Source organism: Canis lupus, chromosome 3 (assembly GCF_011100685.1).
Source record: "Canis lupus familiaris isolate Mischka breed German Shepherd chromosome 3, alternate assembly UU_Cfam_GSD_1.0, whole genome shotgun sequence".
NCBI classification, from domain to species: Eukaryota; Metazoa; Chordata; class Mammalia; order Carnivora; family Canidae; genus Canis; species Canis lupus.
In genome coordinates, this window is record NC_049224.1 from 87,198,188 (window position 1) to 87,217,632 (window position 19,445).

General features: G+C 36.5%; 1 long non-coding RNA gene across 1 annotated transcript in view; it reads right to left on the reverse strand.

Annotated features, from left to right (window-relative positions):
- Positions 1-4,817: 4,817 nt before the first annotated feature.
- Positions 4,818-19,445, reverse strand: part of LOC119870879 — a 30,734-nt gene continuing 16,106 nt past the window's right edge. The window contains exons 3-4 of the long non-coding RNA XR_005356456.1: positions 6,360-6,477; positions 4,818-5,076 (exon numbers count right to left, since the gene is read on the reverse strand). This is a non-coding gene — a long non-coding RNA (uncharacterized LOC119870879). The remainder of the gene's footprint in view (positions 5,077-6,359; positions 6,478-19,445) is intronic.

Genomic DNA, 19,445 nt, shown 5'->3' on the forward strand with positions numbered 1-19,445 from the left:
AATGTTCCATTAGTGAAGCAGAACATTTGGAAGACATAATGAAGAAAATTCTCAAAAGAACTCGAGGAAGACTTGAGGGAGGGCCCTGTTTTCATATTAATCTTGTGGTTAAGTTGGAGTCTGGGTAAAGTGGTAGAAATTCCTTTGTAATTTATCTGGCAGAGTAAGATTTCAGTCAGACAAGGTACTTACAATTGAGAAACCAGCTTCTCTCCAGCCATAAAGCATGCTAATTGGAAAGCTGTGGGCAGACTTCCTGCCAAAAAGCAGGGAATCTTCTCAAATATTAATGATACCCTCCTGCCAAACTTTTGGATGCTATCATGAATCTGGTGGCTTACAGCTTTATGTCACTTCATCATGTCTTTGATCTTGCTGTTGGTGTACCCCAAAGAAGTACTACTCTCTGTGGTGGGGCTGTGAGACACAGTGTAGAAGCACTTATGGGCTTGGGAGGGAAAACTGGTGTCTACGCAGGTGGACACATCCCATAAAGATGACCTGCATTACAAGCTGAAACAGATATTGATGAATACATTCCAGAGTCACACCAAACTCAGTAAGGACTTTAAATTGTTCTACAATCATAGAATGTGGATGGCATTGCTAGCAAACATAGAAGACAATGGGAATAAAGTCAATGAGTCATTCATTCAGAGATTATAACAGAAAATGATCATTCGGGAGAAGCAAGAAGTCTTCCAACTATGTTGGGAAAATGTTTTAAGGGAAGGATAGCATTGGCTATAAGGTGCAGCTGAGTGATCGCATACACAGTTTATGGGATGTTCAAGAGCTCCTAACTTATTTTTGAGCAGCTTAACGAAATTAATGCTGTTTCTCCAGATGCCTAATTCACTCCACAGAAGTGGTCTCCATCTCAAATCTCAACCAGAAGTTGATTTGGAAGCTGGCAGGCATGCATCCTTGGCAACTGAGACATCAGCAATGAGAGAAGAGCCTGCAACCTTCCCCTCTGCCCAGGAACAGGTCAGAACCTTGGCACTCCACTTTGGGAAGATTGCCAATTTCGAGTTTTAGGCAGCCCATATAAATGCTTTATCTGAACTGCCTATTACTTCATGGCTAAGGGCCTCTCCATTCAGCCAAAGTGGTCAGATAGACACTTGATGAGCATTTGGGTTGTTATGCCAAAGTCATTTTTGGCCTTCGTTTTTGGATACTTGTGAGAGCAATTGTCAACTCAGTTCCTTGAATAATTGATTGCAAAGAGGGTTCCTGTAGATGGAACTTAAAGTTCTTATGAAGGCATTCCAGAGCAGAAATTTCCATGGGGAATAATGGTATAAGAAAAGGTATAATAAATCCTCACATTTATATAGTACTTTATAGTTTAATACAATAGTTAAGAGCACAGGCACTGGAGTCAGACTGAATTAGGTTTTTGAGTTATGTTAACTCCTATGAAAATCAGTTGCTGAAATTCAGGTTCCATAGTTTCTTAAGGGCTTTGCTACTTACTGACTGTGTGGCTTCAGACAAACCTAACCTCTCCAATGACCCTGTTGGTAAAAATGGGTATAATAATGTCTATATAATAGGGTTGGTTTGAGAATTCAAAAATATACTATATGCAAAATAATACATGTAAATATATTTTATATTACAGCTCCTTGCAAGTAAGTAATCAACAGTAGGTGGCAAATCTATTTTATATATTATGAAGACCTGCACATGAACTCTCTAGAGTCAGAGATGGAATTTTATGAAGATGGTCCAGACAAATTTATCAAGTGAGCCAGGCAATTTAAGCTATCTTGAGATTAAACAAACAAGCAAACATGTAAATGGACCACGATGTCCATTGGTAAGGGACACCAATATACTCCAGCTTTTGGAGCATGAACAATATATTAGTCATCTATACATGCATGATTCAAGCTCAAGAGAGCAATTAAGTATTTCCTACTGCATTCACTATGTATGGCAAAGTAAGGGATTATGGTGTCAGGTAAACCTAATTTACATCTTGATTTGACTGCTTACTGACTGTGTGATCTTGGAAAAAATAATTTAACTTTTCTAATCTTTATTTATAAAATGAGAGTAGTAATAGTTCCTAGCTCACAGGGCTGAGAAATTCAATGAGACAATGCTTATACAGTGCTCAGCATAGAACCTGGCGTATGGTAACAATACAGTAAATATTAACTACTATTATTACACATAGAGAATAAAAGAGGACAGGAAGCAAAACAAAAATTTATTGACTACTGACTTCATGTAGGCCACTGTGCCAGATCCTTTATGTGGGTTATTCTTTTTTATTCTCTCAGCTTCTCTGGAGGATGGGCAGTATGGTTCTTATCTTTATAAACAAGGGATCTGAGGCTGAAAGAATTAAACAGTTAAACAGAGAGAGAGGCTAGACATATAAACTGCTCATGCTTTGCTTTAAAGGAATATGTACTCAGAGCCTACTCTTTGCCAGATACTATTCTAAGTACTAGAAACACCCCACCTCCTGTTTTCATAGCGCTTATTCGGTAGTGAGTGGAGAGAGCTGAGTTCAAAGAGGTACGAGGACGAGGAGTGTGAGAGCGTGGAGCATATGGATCATGAGAATCTTGTGGGCTACTGTGAGGATCTTGGCTTTGACTTAGGAGAATGCCACCTATAGGACCTCTGTACTTGTTTTAAAGGTATGTTAATTTTCTTGACATCTTTTGTTTTTTTTTCTTTAAAGAATCATCTTATTGGCTTTAATGTTTAGATTCTGGCTCAAGGGTCTATAACCCAGAACCCTTAAGGGGTATTGGAGGACCATAGAAGGCAACCACTGTGCAAGAGGCCCTGTGTGCATTCCCGGGTGGGCAACAGTGCTCCAGTTGGTGCCTCACCACCATGAAAGTTGTCTCAAGACATTGGACAGTCTCCTAATGACACTTTGGCTGAGTGACACAAGCAGTAGTCAAGATAAACCACAGGAAAGACAGAGGTGGGACACGACCTTGACTCTTTGACTAATAACAATATTTCATTTCATGATTCTCACCATTCTATTCCTGACTAGACTTGATTGCGCTTTGTGCACTGGGATGCCTCATATGGTGCCGCTGCCTTCACGAGGCCTAAGATTAGCAATTAGCTTCTCCTATGAACATTCAACCTCCACAGTGGAAAATCAATAAATCATGTTCGATAAAGAAATAGGGAATGCTTGAATAAATAAGTGGTTGAATAAATGCATCCTCCCTGCTATCAATCAAAACTTACATGCCCTGTGCAATTTCTTTAGTGAACAGACTATTTAGATATACCAATTTACTCAATAGCGTCCACAAAGACACAACTCTTAATGTCTTCACTTTATCCAAGACATATATTGTTAGGCATTCTAAAAACTGCTACAACCTAAAGGGATGATAATGCTCAGGGTGGAAATTATAGGCATCATGGAAGAATGGACAAAGAAATGGATTTTTCTGAACATAAATATATCTTTAAGTCAATTTTGGAATTTGACCATAAAATTCCCCTTAATAGGTACTTTCAAAAATGTTCTCTAAGACAAGAATATTTCCTGTATTGCCTAAGTTTATAAAATAAGAATATCTGGAACATGAAATCAATGGCTTGTTGTTTGGCCCGTCTTAGTTGTCAATTCAGAACACTCCATAGTAAATGTCTAAAAAATTAATAGGAAGAACAATCAAATTGGCACACAAAGTGGGGGGTCCTGGGACACAATCACGTTCTCAAGCCGCCCTCTTTGAAAGGGAGGAAAGGACTACTTGAATAATTGACTGGTCATCTGGCAAGATAGTGTTGCTTTCTCAGCTTTATAAATTAAACATGAGTGGCAGTAAAAGTACATAAAATATATGTTTGTATTCAACACACATGTATGAGTACATGCACCCCCATATGCATACTGGAGATTCTATTTGCTGCCATCAAAGTAATTGATTTTTCATTATGAGTAAGTGACCTTCACTGTACCCTCCAGGTGACTTGTTTTCCCAAGCACCTGAGCATTCCTTCCCCTGCTGAAAACACTCAGCACTAATCCAATGCCTCTCATTAAGTATGGTGAATGTTCCTTTTGACATAGTAAAACTAAAGCTAGTATAATTTGTGCATGCCAACGGGTAGACTTCCTTGCCGAAGGGGTTTTCCCTGCTGCATATGGAAGGTGCTTAACTTGTGTCCTCTTGCCAAGAGATGATGATCACGCACTGTATACAAATGCATAAACAATTTTATGGAGCGTGACATTCCCTGTGGGTCTCTGGAGATATTAACCAGAGTCCTCTCTTTTCCAAACTTGAAGTTTCCATGAATTGAGGAACATGTAACATCCTTCTCAACACAAGCACTGAGTCCTACATCTGCTATGACTGCAAAAGAGAAGCATAATCCATGAAATATCCTTTTAAAGGATATTATGAGCATAACCATTAGCATGGCAGAGAGTGATGTGATTTCTATAACTCTCTTTATCTCCCTCTCTTGACAGACATATATAGATATAAAGATATAGATATAGACTTAGACATTCAGAAAAGTTTTTATGCAAGCTAAAATTTGCCTTCCCCAGAACCGCAGAATCATTGCCAAAGTTTTGAGCATTAATGGTAATTCTGATGTGTATCTAAAATAGTTCTTTAACCTGCTAAACTTCAACCTTTCTATAAGGTAAAAAAGAAGAAGAAAGAAGAAGAAGAAGAAGAACAAGAACAAGAATAAGAACAAGAACAAGAAGAAGAACTTCTTTCACCTTGTCTCCCAAACCAGATTAAAGGATAAAACCCATAATGTGAAAGTACTTGGAAACAGGCAACACATTTCAGATCTTAGGGGTTAGAGGATTCGAATGTAAGAATGTAAATGTCTATAGCATATTTGCATGAGTTTCAACTTAGTAGAACCTTTAAAGAGAAATGTGTTCATCTCCACCCATAATTCTTAAAATTACTTTAAATTCTGCAGCTTGGTATTTGGTGCATTATACATGAGGTAGGACTAGTTTCGCAGCTGGACTTTATAGCATGGCAGTACTTAGAATATTTTTGTGGATAATGTAGTTCTCTTAAAGTTTTCTCTCCTTAAATTCTGAAAAAAAAAAAGATGATCAAAATATGAGTTTTCTATTTCCAACAAATCCTAAGTTGGTTTAGGACATATTTCAAGTAATGCTAAATGTCTTAGGTTCCCTTTTACATTTACAATGAGACCTTCACAGATTTAAACTCCAATTCACACTTAGGCTAATGTGAAGGGTCCAGAAGTGAAGTCCTGAAGAATGGTGTGAGAGAACAATCTAGTTCCTTATTCAGAAGAAGGTTCTCAAACATTTGGGAAAGTTAAAAATACTTCTGTAAGTAAACCCTGATTCAGCCAAATGACAGGTTGAGATTCAGAACTCAGTGACAGTGGGGAGGCCAGTTTCAGGGTGATAACCCTGCCGGGTTTCATGAGAAAGGGTTTTTTTCCCCATATAATCCTCTCAAAGATCTGTTTGTAGGTGATATCGTTTCTATTTTTCAAATAAGAAAATCAAGGTTCAGTTATGTGATTATCATCTTTGATATCATTTTAATTTATATCCATCCTTGCAGATGAAATAACTGAAAGCACCTAAATAAATACAAATATCTGTGTCCTAATTATTTTACAAATGATAAAATATAAGAGTTCTCGGGATCCCTGGGTGGCGCAGCAGTTTGGCGCCTGCCTTTGGCCCAGGGCGCGATCCTGGAGACCCAGGATCGAGTCCCACGTCGGGCTCCCGGTGCATGGAGCCTGCTTCTCCCTCTGCCTGTGTCTCTGCTTCTCTCTCTCTCTCTCTGTGACTATCATAAATAAATTTAAAAAAAATTAAAAAAAAAAAAAAAAAGAGTTCTCACTAGTCAGTGTCTCAGCCTCTAGCTTCTTACTCCTCTGAGGCACAGCAGCAAACCATGTCAAGGCCATTTTAAACAGCCATATTATAAATTATTTTAAGGTTTGTAGACTATACTAACTGTTGCAACCACTCAGTTTTGCGACTGTGGCATGAAAGCAGCAATTGACAATTCATAAGCAAATGGACATGACGATGCTCCAATAAAACTTTTTTTTTTTTTTTTTTTTTTTTTTACAAAAACAGCCAGCAAGCCAGACTTGACTATAGCTTATCAACCTTTGATCTATGGTCTCTTGCAAATGTCCTAAGTTCTTTCCTTCCAAATTCCATTTGAAGCTCACTTCCACCAAATGTCCTCTAAGCAGCTATAACTAATAATCAGCCCAATAGGTCAAAAATGTTCACACTCTCACATGTTTCATAAACATTTTTTGTGAGTTTATCTGTGTATTGTTTTATTGCCTGCTTTACAAAATATTTTATAACTTACTATTTTTCTTTTTAGGTTGTATCTTTAAGGACATAGGGCCTGTCTTCCTACATTTACGGAGATTGCTCATATAATAAATCCATTACGCTGCTGAGTATTCAGTAAATGTGGTTGAATACTGAAAGAGAATAAAAGGGTCCAAATTTATTGTGAATTAAAAGAAAAATAAGGATGCACAACTTGTGTGGGAACGATTACAGAAACCCTTAGAAATCTGAAAATAATGGAATTATATGGTCAGTGACATTTTCTTTAAAATCCTGTGTTTGGACAGAAGGTCTACAAATACTTTATTTTGGAGGAAATTGTTCTTTGTCCCATAATAGTCACTATGTCATTGCATTACCACCTCCGAGGTATACCATTGATACTGCTTTCTATGTAAAACCATCATGAGTAGACAACTACTAGTCGATTTGCTGTTTTAGGTTGTCTCTCAGTTTGGGAATATTTTTGGCCTTCATTAAATGCCAATATAATACACTATGTGGAATCCTATAAATAAAAAATGTACTTGGGCCAGTTTAGCTGTAGTTCTTGGTATCTGTCAATTTGATTCAACTTCAATTTCAATAACTTTATTGTCATGACAAAGTAAACATGAGCTCAAGAGTTGCCAAAGTCAATAAATCAACATTTGGGTCTGGAGAAAGCCTCTGTATGGTTTTTCTCACAATTTTAAATGAGGGATAGACCAATTGACACATATTTAGAAAAACTCTTTTAGCCTTGTATAAAAATACTGCATTAAGGTGAATTCTCTCCTATAGGCCAGCATAGAGAAATGCTCTCATATGTTAGGTTTGCTTTCATGGGCCAATCAGATACAGATTTTGTTGCCATTGCCAACCCTATGACCAGGAAGAAGAGATTTTCATGCATATCACACTTAAAAGTTATGAGTATTCCTGTGGCTGTTGCTGCCATTGCATAGACCTGAGGTGAGCAAACATTTTGTAGGGAACCACATAGTAATACTTAACCTTGAGAATCTTTATAGTTTCTAGCACAACTATTCAATTCTGCCATTATGGTAGGAAAATACTCATAGAGAAAACTTTAAAGAATGGACAAAAATGTGTTTCAATAAAAATCTATTTACAAAAATGTACAACTGACCCATAAGCTACAGTTTGTGAACTCCTGTTATAGATCTTCCATCATAAATTGGTCTAAGAACTTTATAAATTTTTCACTTTTTTATCGCCTGAACCACATTTTGAACTCCTATATGTTTATTTTTACATTCACTTTGGTAACATGAATAACACTTGTAAATTACTTGACCAATATCTGGATTGTTTGTGTCTGATCCTAGACCCTAGGATCTAGTTGGTACATCATAAATATTTGTGGAAAAAATTAGTTACTGGGTATATGTACTATTATAGGACCTAGAAGGTAAAGTACATCACTCAAGACTAAAAGTGTGCCCTAGGACACTGGGAATACATAATGGGTCTGTTTTTACTTTTCTCTATCCAGAAGCATTCCTAGGATAGATAGAATTGTATATGGTTCCTAGGCTTTTTGTTTTGTACCCCCTTGAAAGTTTAGCCAAGAGTTGAAGAAAAAAGGTGGATATTAGCAACTAATCTAATTTTTAAAGGATCTATGGTTCAAAAGCAATAGTTCATAAAACAGTTGCAATATAACCATGAACAGGAAAGAGTGTAAGACAGAGTAAGCAAAGCATTCTACTATATTTCATAATGAACCAAGAAGCAATAATGTGATATCTTTTTTTCTCTCTAATTCCACTTTTGGTAGTCTCTTCAGTTGATATCTTCAATTGAGCACATACTCTGTGAGAAGCAAAATTCTAGACTTTGAAGGAAGTAGAGAAGGAAAGAGATAACTGCTGCCTCTGATATTCTCTATTTACTTGTGGAGGAAGTTAAGTAATGTAATGATTAACATAGAAGTAACAAAAGAGTGGAAGAGCAAAGGAGAAAATAAGCTTTAGATTATCTTGATTTCTCCTACTACTGAGGGAGAACCCTGTCCACATCATTTAAGTTTTCCTGTAGCACAGCAGTGTCTTTTGTCAGTCTTTATTTTTTATTCCAAGACCCAATTAAAATTCTTATTTGAAAGCTAAGCTATAACAAATCTTATTGGGCCTATCTTCAAATATCAAGAATCTAATCTCTCCTTACCACTTCCAATGGTACTGTCTTGGTCCATGCTCCTGTCCTTTCTCACCCTGAACAATGAGATTCTAACTGGTCTCTCTGCTTCTGTCTTGCTCTCTTCCCAAGTCTTGACCATTTAAAATGTGAGTTTGATGATATCATCTTTCCTCCTATCTCACTCATAATCCTAATCTTCCTATTGATTGACCAGGCCCTATATATGTTCTTCCTACCCATGACCTTTCTAGCCTTACACCTTACCAATCTTCTCCAGCCACATTTTACTTAGTGTTCTGTAAGAATAATAGGAATGCTCATGCCTATCTCCATCCATGTTTCTTGTCTTGATATTATCCATTACATGCATATCTATGACATACTTTATAAGCATTAGGATATTACAACATTATGAAAATAGAGATATATCTATTAACTCCTATGTCCTAAGTGCATAAGCCATTTCTTTATACACAGTAGGCTTTTCTCATGTGGAGGGGATGAAATCAACTAATAAGTAATACATATTATTACTGTTCACCAACTATTTCCATTTCCCTTCCAGGCACATGGTTAGGAGTTAGGGATGACTATGGGATTTGCTTTCACACAGGAAATGTAAGCAGAAGTAGCATATGTCTCTTCTTGGCAGAGATTCTAAGATACAGTGTGCAATTTATGCAATTCGCCATACTTTTTTGGTGGATATGTATATCAAAGGAAAGCCCCTTAGGTTATCTCTGAATGACTATTGAAGAAATTTCTTGCCTGATTACATAGGACATGTAGTTTGAGCAAGAAATAAACTATTTTTAGCAACTGTGATTTGGGATTATTTTGTTCCAGCAGCATAACTTAACCTAAACCTGATACAGGAACATTTTTAATATTTCTTCATATATAGAGCATCCTCCCTATATGCTACCCCAGTAATCCTCTGATATTTCAGGGGCCTGAAAATGTGTATATACTACTTAGAAAGCAGAGCTAGGAAAGCCTTCACCCTGTTTTCTTTAAATCAATTAGACAAAGAGAGAACTTAGCCAGCACTATAGAGTCTAAAGGAATATCATTCTTGTCCTTCTTAATCCCACCTAGAAAGATGAAAGTAATATCAGACAGAGCTGTGCAGATATCTCTGATGTATTTGGGAGGCTTTTGTGAGTGAAATGAACATGCATGGAAGTAATGGAGGATGTTGCTTTTTCCCATAAATCACAATACATAATTAATATTAATATAGTTTCCATAAATGACTACTGTATAGTATGAATAGAGCTTAAAGATTGCTCTTGTCATATGAAATGTTATTTAATAAAGTTTTATAAATAATGATTATCCTCATTTTAAAAAAAAATATGTAACATGAGCAACCAGGGTTGTACAACTACTAAAAATCATAAACTAGACTCAATTACAAGGGATTTTAACAGCAATATTTTGTTCTCATAGTTACTCATACACATATATTTATTACATACTTGCTATGTTTAAGTACTGGGCTCATTTATAATTTAAGTATTTGGGTCCTTCCCTATGTCTACAGAAGAATAAATTTCAATGAGAGCAGATAGAACAGATTGCCTAGTGCAGAATTTCAATATCCAGAAACCACAGTTAATTAGAAGCTCTGCACATTGCTGGGGTCTTATGATCCTACAACTCCTAACAGAGGGCACAGAGAGAGTGCTCAATAATCCTTGCTGATGAAGATAACCCTGGGGTTTCCATGGTCATAAAGTGCCACCCGATAATGCAATAAGCACCAGATCATTTGGGTTCAAAGTTGGTGTTAAGAACTGAACTGGGTCCCCTTTAAATTCATACATCAAAGTCCCAACCCCCAGGACTTCAGAATGTGCCCATATTTGGAGATAGGTTTTTTTAAAGAGGTAATTAAATTACAATGAAGTCATTAGAGTGGCCTTAATCTAATATAATTGGTGTCCTTATAAGGAGAGGAAATTAGAACACAGATGCACACAGAGGAAAGATCATGGGAAGACACACAGAAGAGATAGCCATCTACAAATTAAGCAGAAAGGCCTCACAAGACACCAAGTCTGCCAACACCTAGATCTCAGACTTCTAAGTCTCCAGAACTGTGAGAAAATGAATGTCTGTTGTTTAAGCCACCCAGGCTGTGGTTCTTTGTCATGGCAGCTCCAGCCAACTAACACAATTCAACTGCTCAATTGACACAGTTGAACTCAAAGGTATGCATTCTAATTCATAATAAAAATGCTTATTTACATGCCAAAGTGCTTAAGGTAACACTCATGAGGTCTGAAGAGGCTGGAATATAATCAAACAGTATCAGGCTCCATAAATATTCATCTGTCTCTATGCACAGTCTTGATACTGACATGTAATGATACATTCCTCCTTTCACTTACACGTGTAATTTTTACGAATCCTGGTCTACAATCCTAGATGTGAAAAAAAATTTACCTTTATTCTTAAATTGAAATGAATCTCTCCACCTCATTTGGTTATGATGGAATAAAATGAATTTCAGCCCAGCTGGGGCTCCTGTACCCTTTCCCTAGAATTGTATCAATTTTTCAGGGATTTAAGAGGTATTTGGTGATGGGTGGGCTTATACAGTATTACAGAGAAGAGAAGATCATTTCTCAACATGTTCATTTTCATCTGTTATGAAGATTGCTACTATATTGTACCTCCCTCCTGGCTTTTGGATCTTCTGAGTCTGAATATTTTTCAGCTAATATTGGATCATCTGGCATTCAGGAATCCCAATATTATTGGGTCATGCTGTTTCTTGGGAACTACTGATTGAAACTTTTAGTTCATGCACAATACTGATTTTCTTCCTATCAATGTTAAAGAACATTTTGTTTAGGATGCCTAACAATAGAATATACTTCCCATCCTTGCAACCAAATGTAGTGATGTGACTAAATCCTGGCCAATTAAGATATATGTGGAAGTTGTTGGATGGGACTTTGAAAGGGGACATGTTCTTTTCTTATCTCCTTTGTTTTTAAAAATATGAATCTGATGCTTCATGCAGTCATTTTGGAGCACAAAAAAAACCTGACAAGGATGGTGATAAAGAAACTTGACCCAATGATCATGGGGCTACTATAATTCAACTTCTTGAGTAAACAAACAAACAAACAAAACTCTCTAATTTGTCTAAATCTCCCTTATTTTGGCATTTTGTAATATACAGATGAATTAAATTCTAATTGACCTCTGTTTCTTAGGAATAAACTCTTAGACCTACCATGAGATGATTTTTACTCTGAGATCTTGTCTTATCTTGGATCTACTTAGGAATGGAGCACAAATGCCCCTTCTCTCAGATTTTTTTAAAATATACCTTGTTTTGTCTTTGTTTTTTAAAATGTGTTCTTCCTAAGGCATGGTCCCTGAAAGACTGAGTAGCTATTGGCCACCTTCTCAAGGAAATACTGGCATACAATTCCTTATTCCTTCCTCTGCAATCGACCCTCTCTGTCTACAACCAATGTTATCATTTTCTATTCTTCAGGGTGCAGGTACTTAAGAGCATATGGTATGGGGTCAGACTGCCAAGGTTGAATACTGGATCTGCCATTTAGTGTATGTGTGAACTTGGAATGTCTCTCTGTGCCTTAATTTTCCCGTCTATAAAATAAGCAGTACACAATTCATACAGAAATTGTAAGACAATCTTCAGAAAATACTTAGAAGTGTGTCTGCAATCTAGCAAGTGCCCAACATATTTTAGCTATCATCATCCCGTCATTTTTGAGAACATAAACTTGTATTTATACATAATCAGGTATAGCATCAAAAATATCGTGTTTTTAAAAGACTTTGCAATTGCTTAGAGGAACTAAACCTGAAATAGACAAAGAAATATGTTATTCCCTATTGAACACTCCCTCGGGAACAATGAGAATCAGCATACCTGACTAATTGTAAGAAAGACCACTGTATATAAGCAAACACAAAGGGGGAAATGGTAAACTTAAAAAATAATATCTACTTCATACTAATATTTTCTTTTAAAATATTTAATATTTAATATTTAACACAAATCTATTGAGAAAGCCATTGCATGAACCACAATACGGTATTGTAGAAAGAGCCTAGAATTTAATAAGGGGATCAACTCTCCCAGTTTTCCCAGGATTGACAGGATGCAACACTTTCAGTGTCAAAATGGAAAGCTCTGGAAAACTGACCACCCTGGATTTATATCAGATAGATCTGGGACTAAAACCTGGTATCTCCATTTCCTAATGGAGGGATCTAGTATAATTCTTCTCTTCATGCCATTCCATACCGAAACTAATATGCTTCACCTATTTGGTTCTCAGTTTATTCATCTAGAAAATGGGAATAATATTATAATGAATCTTGTGCAAAGAATTTCGCATAGAGAAATGATAATTATTAGTAGTAAATATTATTTCCCTCCACTCTACATTCTTGAAGACTACATTCCCCTCATAATAAAACCAAGGAATTCAGAGAGAACTCACTATCCAGGTGTTTTTAGTTACGTACGACCTGAATGAAACTTTTAACAAAAACAAATGACATGCTGCTCCTTCAATGATGATATGCAGAAACCTTCCATAAAAGACCCTATTTTAAAACCAATGAAAAGAAACTCCATCACTCTAGTTGAATGAATATAGTCATCAGCAACTGAAAATGGAAATTAGTTAGCAGAGGGTCCCTGGAAACCTGTGGAGAAATGACTTAATAATCACGGTGACTGAGACAGAGGTTTCCTTTTTTACCATAGCAAATAAAAAGAAATGTGAAAAATATACTTCCTCGGGCTTTTAGAAATAGCTTATTTAAAACTAACTTATTTATAATAGATACTTACAATTGAAAAGTGACTAGGGAAAAAATAATCTGAATTCAGAAGAGGATATTGAACCATATCGTACTGATCCTAGTACATCTATTTTAATAAGTATAAACATTCAGTTACCCATTATGGTCATGAGGTCCAGTTTCCCTCTTAATCAACTATTCCACCTATTGAGAAAATACTCTTTATCTGCCACTAATTTTCCTAAGAAAGACGGTTTTCTATACCATTCATTCCCTTGTCCTATCTTTGATTTGTTATGGGACCCCAACTTAGAGGAGAATTTACTTTGGTAGGTACATAGTAGCCCCTCCCCCAACCCTGAACTCCTGACTGCCCAATATACACACAGAAATGAGATCTTTCTCTGCAAATTGAACTGTGCAACTTATATAGGATGTATTTGAATAAAGACATACCAGGTCATCTTAGAAAAATATAGTGGGTCTCTGGTTGGTAAAACCAAACTATAACCCTGTAAATTATATTTAAAAAGATAAAGAATGAATCTACCAAAAGAAAAATTGGTCAATCACAGAAGCAAAGGAAAAGGAGTCAGTGAGTCAATCTTTGGAAGTATCCATATAAAAACCTTCAAAATCAGAACACTTGGTTTGGCCAGTCTGAATAGTCCTCTTCACAGAGCATGATGAAATTAGACATTGGTCTTATTGTAGTGATGAAGCCCAGTTTCTGGAGAAAATATTTTCCTCATACTAAAGACCACCATATTGATTTTATTGGTTACTTGCCACTTCTTTTAAAAATATTTTAGCTTGTTTGGTAGTCTGCTCAGGCTACTATATAGAATGCCACAGACTGTGTGGCTTAAACAACAAAGATTTATTTTCTGAGTTCTGGAGACTAAAAAGTCCAAAGGTCAAGGTTCCAGCAAGGTTGGTTTTGGTGAGACCTCCCTTGCTGGCTTGTAGGAGGCTACCTTCTCACTGTATCCTTACATGGCCTTTTCTTCCTACACACACACTCCTGGTATTTCCTCCTCTTTTTATAAGGACACTTCCTTAATCTTTATTATCTCATTAAAGGGTTTATCTCAAAATATAGTCACATTGGGAGTTCAACCTTCAACATGTGAATTTAGGGAAACATAATTAATTTCATGTATTATATAAACTGTGATATCTGTGTGAGTTGGCCCAAATCATTTAGGTCAGTTTATTTCTTATTTATTTATTTATTTATTTATTTATTTATTTATTTATGAGAGAAAAAGAGATAGTATGAGTGGGAGGGGCAAAGGGAGAAAGAGAGAGAGATAATCCCAAGCAGATTCCATGCTGAGATCATGACTTGAACTGAAGCCAAGGGTTGGATGCTTAACTGACTGAGCCACCCAGGCACCCCTAGGTCAGTTTATTTCTATGATGCCAAAATAACTTATTCTACTAATTTGATATTAGTTAGATACTTTTGATCCAGTTAATATTTTCAAAATACTGCCCATGTTCACCAAAACTACTGAGAAATTTGCTAAAAATTCAAGTTTCTGGACCTCACTCAATACCTGCTGAATCAATCTCTTGTGACTTAGGGAAAGAAATTATTCTTTTAAATTACTTTCCCAGATATTTATAAAATTATATGTCAAAATATGGAAAACCAACTATGGATAGATTATTCTAGGTTCAGTTAGTTTTGAATTTCAAGATATTAGTAAAAAAAAATGTTCCTAGGACACAAAATAGAAATATGAATCATAGACTACAGGCCTGGATATGTCTGGATTTATATATTAAGACTTCCAGAATGCACCCCATACAAAATAAGTTCCTTATCATGGTATGCCATATCACTTAAAATCTGATAATCAGGTCTTGGTTACCTCTGAGTTTTAGAAAGCTCCAAAGGGCATCTTCCTTTCATGTCTCAAAAGGAGGAAGGGTCTAAACTCATAAAAATAATATCTGATTATTAATCCATTCAATATCATATATCCTGACAACCTTCCAATAATCCAAATGGTTAAGTTACAGGAATAGAAGAAATGGAGGATGAGTCTTATCATAGACTAGTGGTCAGCATGTAATATCAAGTCATAATTTTCACCCAGAGGTAACCAATATTTCCATTGAGTTTAAGCAGCTTGCAACAACCCAGCCTTAACTCTGGGCAATCTTACCCTGAACATTCATCGAGTATAGAGACCTACATTCACAAATCTAAATGTTCAAAAGTTTTATGTTAAACTCATAAGCCATTAAATAAAGTATATTTAGTGCAGTGGTATGAGAATGCATGTTTAACAACTGGCTCTCTCAAGGGGATGTAGAAGTGACAGGGACGTTGATCTGTAGCATTTGCTCATTTCTATGGTGTAGATATTCCCATTGTAGCCAGTTTCAATGACCCAACATGACACCACTGAACATGGGGCTTAGAAACGGTGGTAGTAGTCACTTCCTCTGAAACTTTGTAAACTGCTTCTGGCATACCGCTGAATCCATCTTCCTTCCTTAATGGACATACCTTCACAGCAACCTCTAATGCCAAGTTCAAATTTTTTGGGTCATGAACTTCTGATAATTCTATACCAGAAAAATGGGCCCCTTCTACCACTGGCCTCTGGCAATACACCTTATGTCCAGAAATGATCTGCCCCTTCTTCTTCCACACCTGGGTCCATCTTTTACAGTGAGGAGTCCTACATGTTATATGTTGACAACCCAGACATATCCCTATGCTTCATCTGCACTGATCCTATGCAGCCCCCTTTCCTGCAAACGGCTGCCCCTTGGACACCTCTTGTTGAAAGCACACATGCATCCTGAAACAAGGATTTGGGACCACTTGGAAGGAAATCCCAGGACTTGAGGTACTTGTGATTTTTTTTGGTGAGAGTGGTGGTATTATGGGCTCTTGTGCGGTCATGATGCTCCCTAGGTCCTATGGATATCTCACTTCATGGAGAAAAGTCTGACTCAGGATGGTCAGAGAAGAGGTTTTTAAAGGTTGGACCCAGGGCAGTGTCCCCTTGCCTGAATCTGAGACTGAGACTAAGGCCCCGAGAGCAATAAACCTCAGGCACTATTCCATAAATCTCCAGGCACAAATGCTCTCTACAATATTGATTAATCAACTTGAGCATCTGATTAGCCAGTGATAAGACTTTCTGAGTTATGAGAGCCGCAGCAACATTAGGTAGCCTGGAACTCCTTAAATGTGGCAGTAGGACCTGTGAGAAGAAACTGAGATTCCTACATGTTCTAGAGGAGCCCTGTCTAATCTTAGGAATAATTTCTAATATGCTCTCTAGTTTTATCCCACCAAGTTTTCAACCTTCCTTATGCTTCAGCTGTTGCCAGCGTAAGCAATGTCTAAAGGTGCCAGGATATTTCTTAGTATTCTATCCTTGCAGGAAATGCTAATTCATCTGAGGCCCTCCTTTCTCTCTTGCCTCTGGTCCATGCTACACCTCTGCCTGGGTGATCCCTATTCAGCTTTCCAGATATTATGTAGGTCCTATCCCAAATTCGAGAACTTCTCAAATTTTTGAAACAAATTCCTTTAACCCAAAGCAAACTGACCATAGTTCTAAAGACCTAGGATACAGGCCCACAAGGGTGAATTCTGCTTCTTTATTTTTTTTTTCTTAAGATTTCCTGTTTTATCTTTTAAAAATCAACATTAGCAATATTAAAAATCATACCCTCATCATGATTGTTTTTACAGCCTTATGTGTCTGTCTTATGCATTTGATAGGCTCTAGGTTCCTTGAGGAAAAATTTTCTGTCATACTCATCTTGTATCATCAGCATTTAGCAATGTCTGGTACATTGTAAGACTCAATAACTCTTTATCAAGTGAATAAATAAATGAGTGATTGAGCAATTAATGAGGAAGGAAAGAAAGAAGCAAGAAAGAAAAGAAGGGGTAAAATAATGGAGGAAAAAAGGAGAAAAATTATATCAATGAATAAATTAAAGGATCTCAGAAAATAATTTGTTATAGTTTGGGGATAATTACCACAAGGACTTTTGTGAAGTATCAGGAATAATTTAATCTTGCAATCTAAATAATTAGAATTTATAATATTCTATTTCTGTATATTGTTGAGTAGCAAAGTACTAAACAGTATAAATGTTCGTGGATAGGATGATTTTAGTGTAATCTGACAATGTCAGTAAAGCAAAGTTAAAGCATAGGCTGCTGAACGAAAGTCCCAAAGTCCACAGATGACAATCTTGGTGGCCTCATTTTGTGAAAAGTCCTTGATGAAAACATAAGGTGTCATACTGAAGAAATAAAAATTTAGTGCTCACTTTTTCACCATTAAATATCATTAAGGAGTCTTGTCAGATGCTGTTTTGTTGGTACTTCTGTTTCTAAAGCATGCTTTTAAGGGCACTGGTATAAGTTGACAAATTACTAACTACTTAGCAGACACATGGAAGTTAAGAAAATTTAAATTGACAAAGAACTGATATCTAGATAATCAGAAGTCTACACAAATAGTTTAAACAAAACCACTGATAATGAAGGTACTGGAAACCCATTTTCCCCCAATAGAAATATATTTATTGTTGATATTTTTAAATGATAAGTTTAACATGCACTCATAAAAAGTGTCAATAAGAAATAGTTTTGTGTATTTCCTTCCACATTTTCCTGTGCACGTGCTGCATGCATGTATATTCAATTTTGTTTTTAAAGATTTTATTTATTTATTCATGAAAGACAGAGATAGAGGCAGAGACACAGGCAGAGAGAGAGAAGTAGGCTTCCCATGAGGAGCCTGATGCCAGATTTGATCCCAGGACCCAGGATCACCCATGCAGATGCTCAACCACTAAGCCCCCCGTAATAATAATTGTATCGTATTTTACCTTCCAGTTTATTGAAGTACCTTCATCTTGAGGGATATCTAAAAATTCCCCATTTGTTTCCCAATCTATTTTTATCTTGAAACTGATGAATATTTTTGTTCATGTACACATCTCTCTGGACTAACCCAATTTAGATAGATTTCTAAAAGTTGAACCCTTATCACATGTAAAATTTGACTTAATATTTAAGATTTCAAAGATTATTTTCAATAACATGAAGTCACCAGAAATGCCTGTTTTCTACCTCTGGGATATATCCTGCATATGACTCCTTATCACCACTTCTGCCATTTTCACCCTGCTCCAAACCTTCATTATCTCTTTCCCGGACCCTTGCAAGTGCTGCCTTCTACATATGTTTCCATGCCATGAATTCTCAACATAGAAGCCAGAGTGACTCTTAAAAATCGTGAGTCAGATCATGTAATTTCCCTGTGAAAAAAATCTCCAATGGCTTCTCCTATCACTTAAAGTATAGCCCGATTCCCCTATTCTGATTAAAACCCTGAAGGATCCCTGTCTAAATCCCTGCTTAAATCCTTAACTTTTTCTTGCACCATTCTTCCCATTCTCTCAATGGGCTTCTTTTCTTTTGTAAAGGAAGCTAAAGGCTGTCCCTCCCTTTGGTCTTTGCACTTGCTCTTCTCTCAGCTTTAGATGCTCTTATCCTTCCTTTGAAGATGGCTCAGTCCACCTGGTAATTCAGATCTTAATGTCAACTCCTTAGAGAAGTCTTCTCTGACCATTCATAAAAACAGCCTTCCGGTCCTTCTCTAACATGTCATGTATTCTGTGTCTCAGTTAAGCATTTATCACTGTGTGCAATTTTTGTGTATTTCTTTATTTACTTGTTTAAAGGCTGGCTCTCTCCCCAATGGAGCAACATTTCTATAAGAACAGAAAGTGTTTGTCTCTTTATTCTTTACAATACCTGGAAGGTCGTAGGAGCTCAATATTTTTTAACTGAATTCATGTTCTTCCTGGAGTGTTTCCTCTTAAACTTAAGAGGTGCATTGAGATGAAGAGTATAAGCTGGAAAATAAGTGTTCATTAAAAACAAATCAGATCTGTATTGGAATAAAATTGTTTTCATGAAAACATTTATCCAGGAAGGGCAAGGATAAGGTAGTTAAGTACATATTAACTGTTATACTTTGTGAGCATATGGCAACCTTTATAATTGAATCTGGATTTTTAAAAACTCTTCTTTAAATGGTAGGCCATTAAGGGACACATATAAGAACCTGTAGTCCAAACTTTGGCACACTGA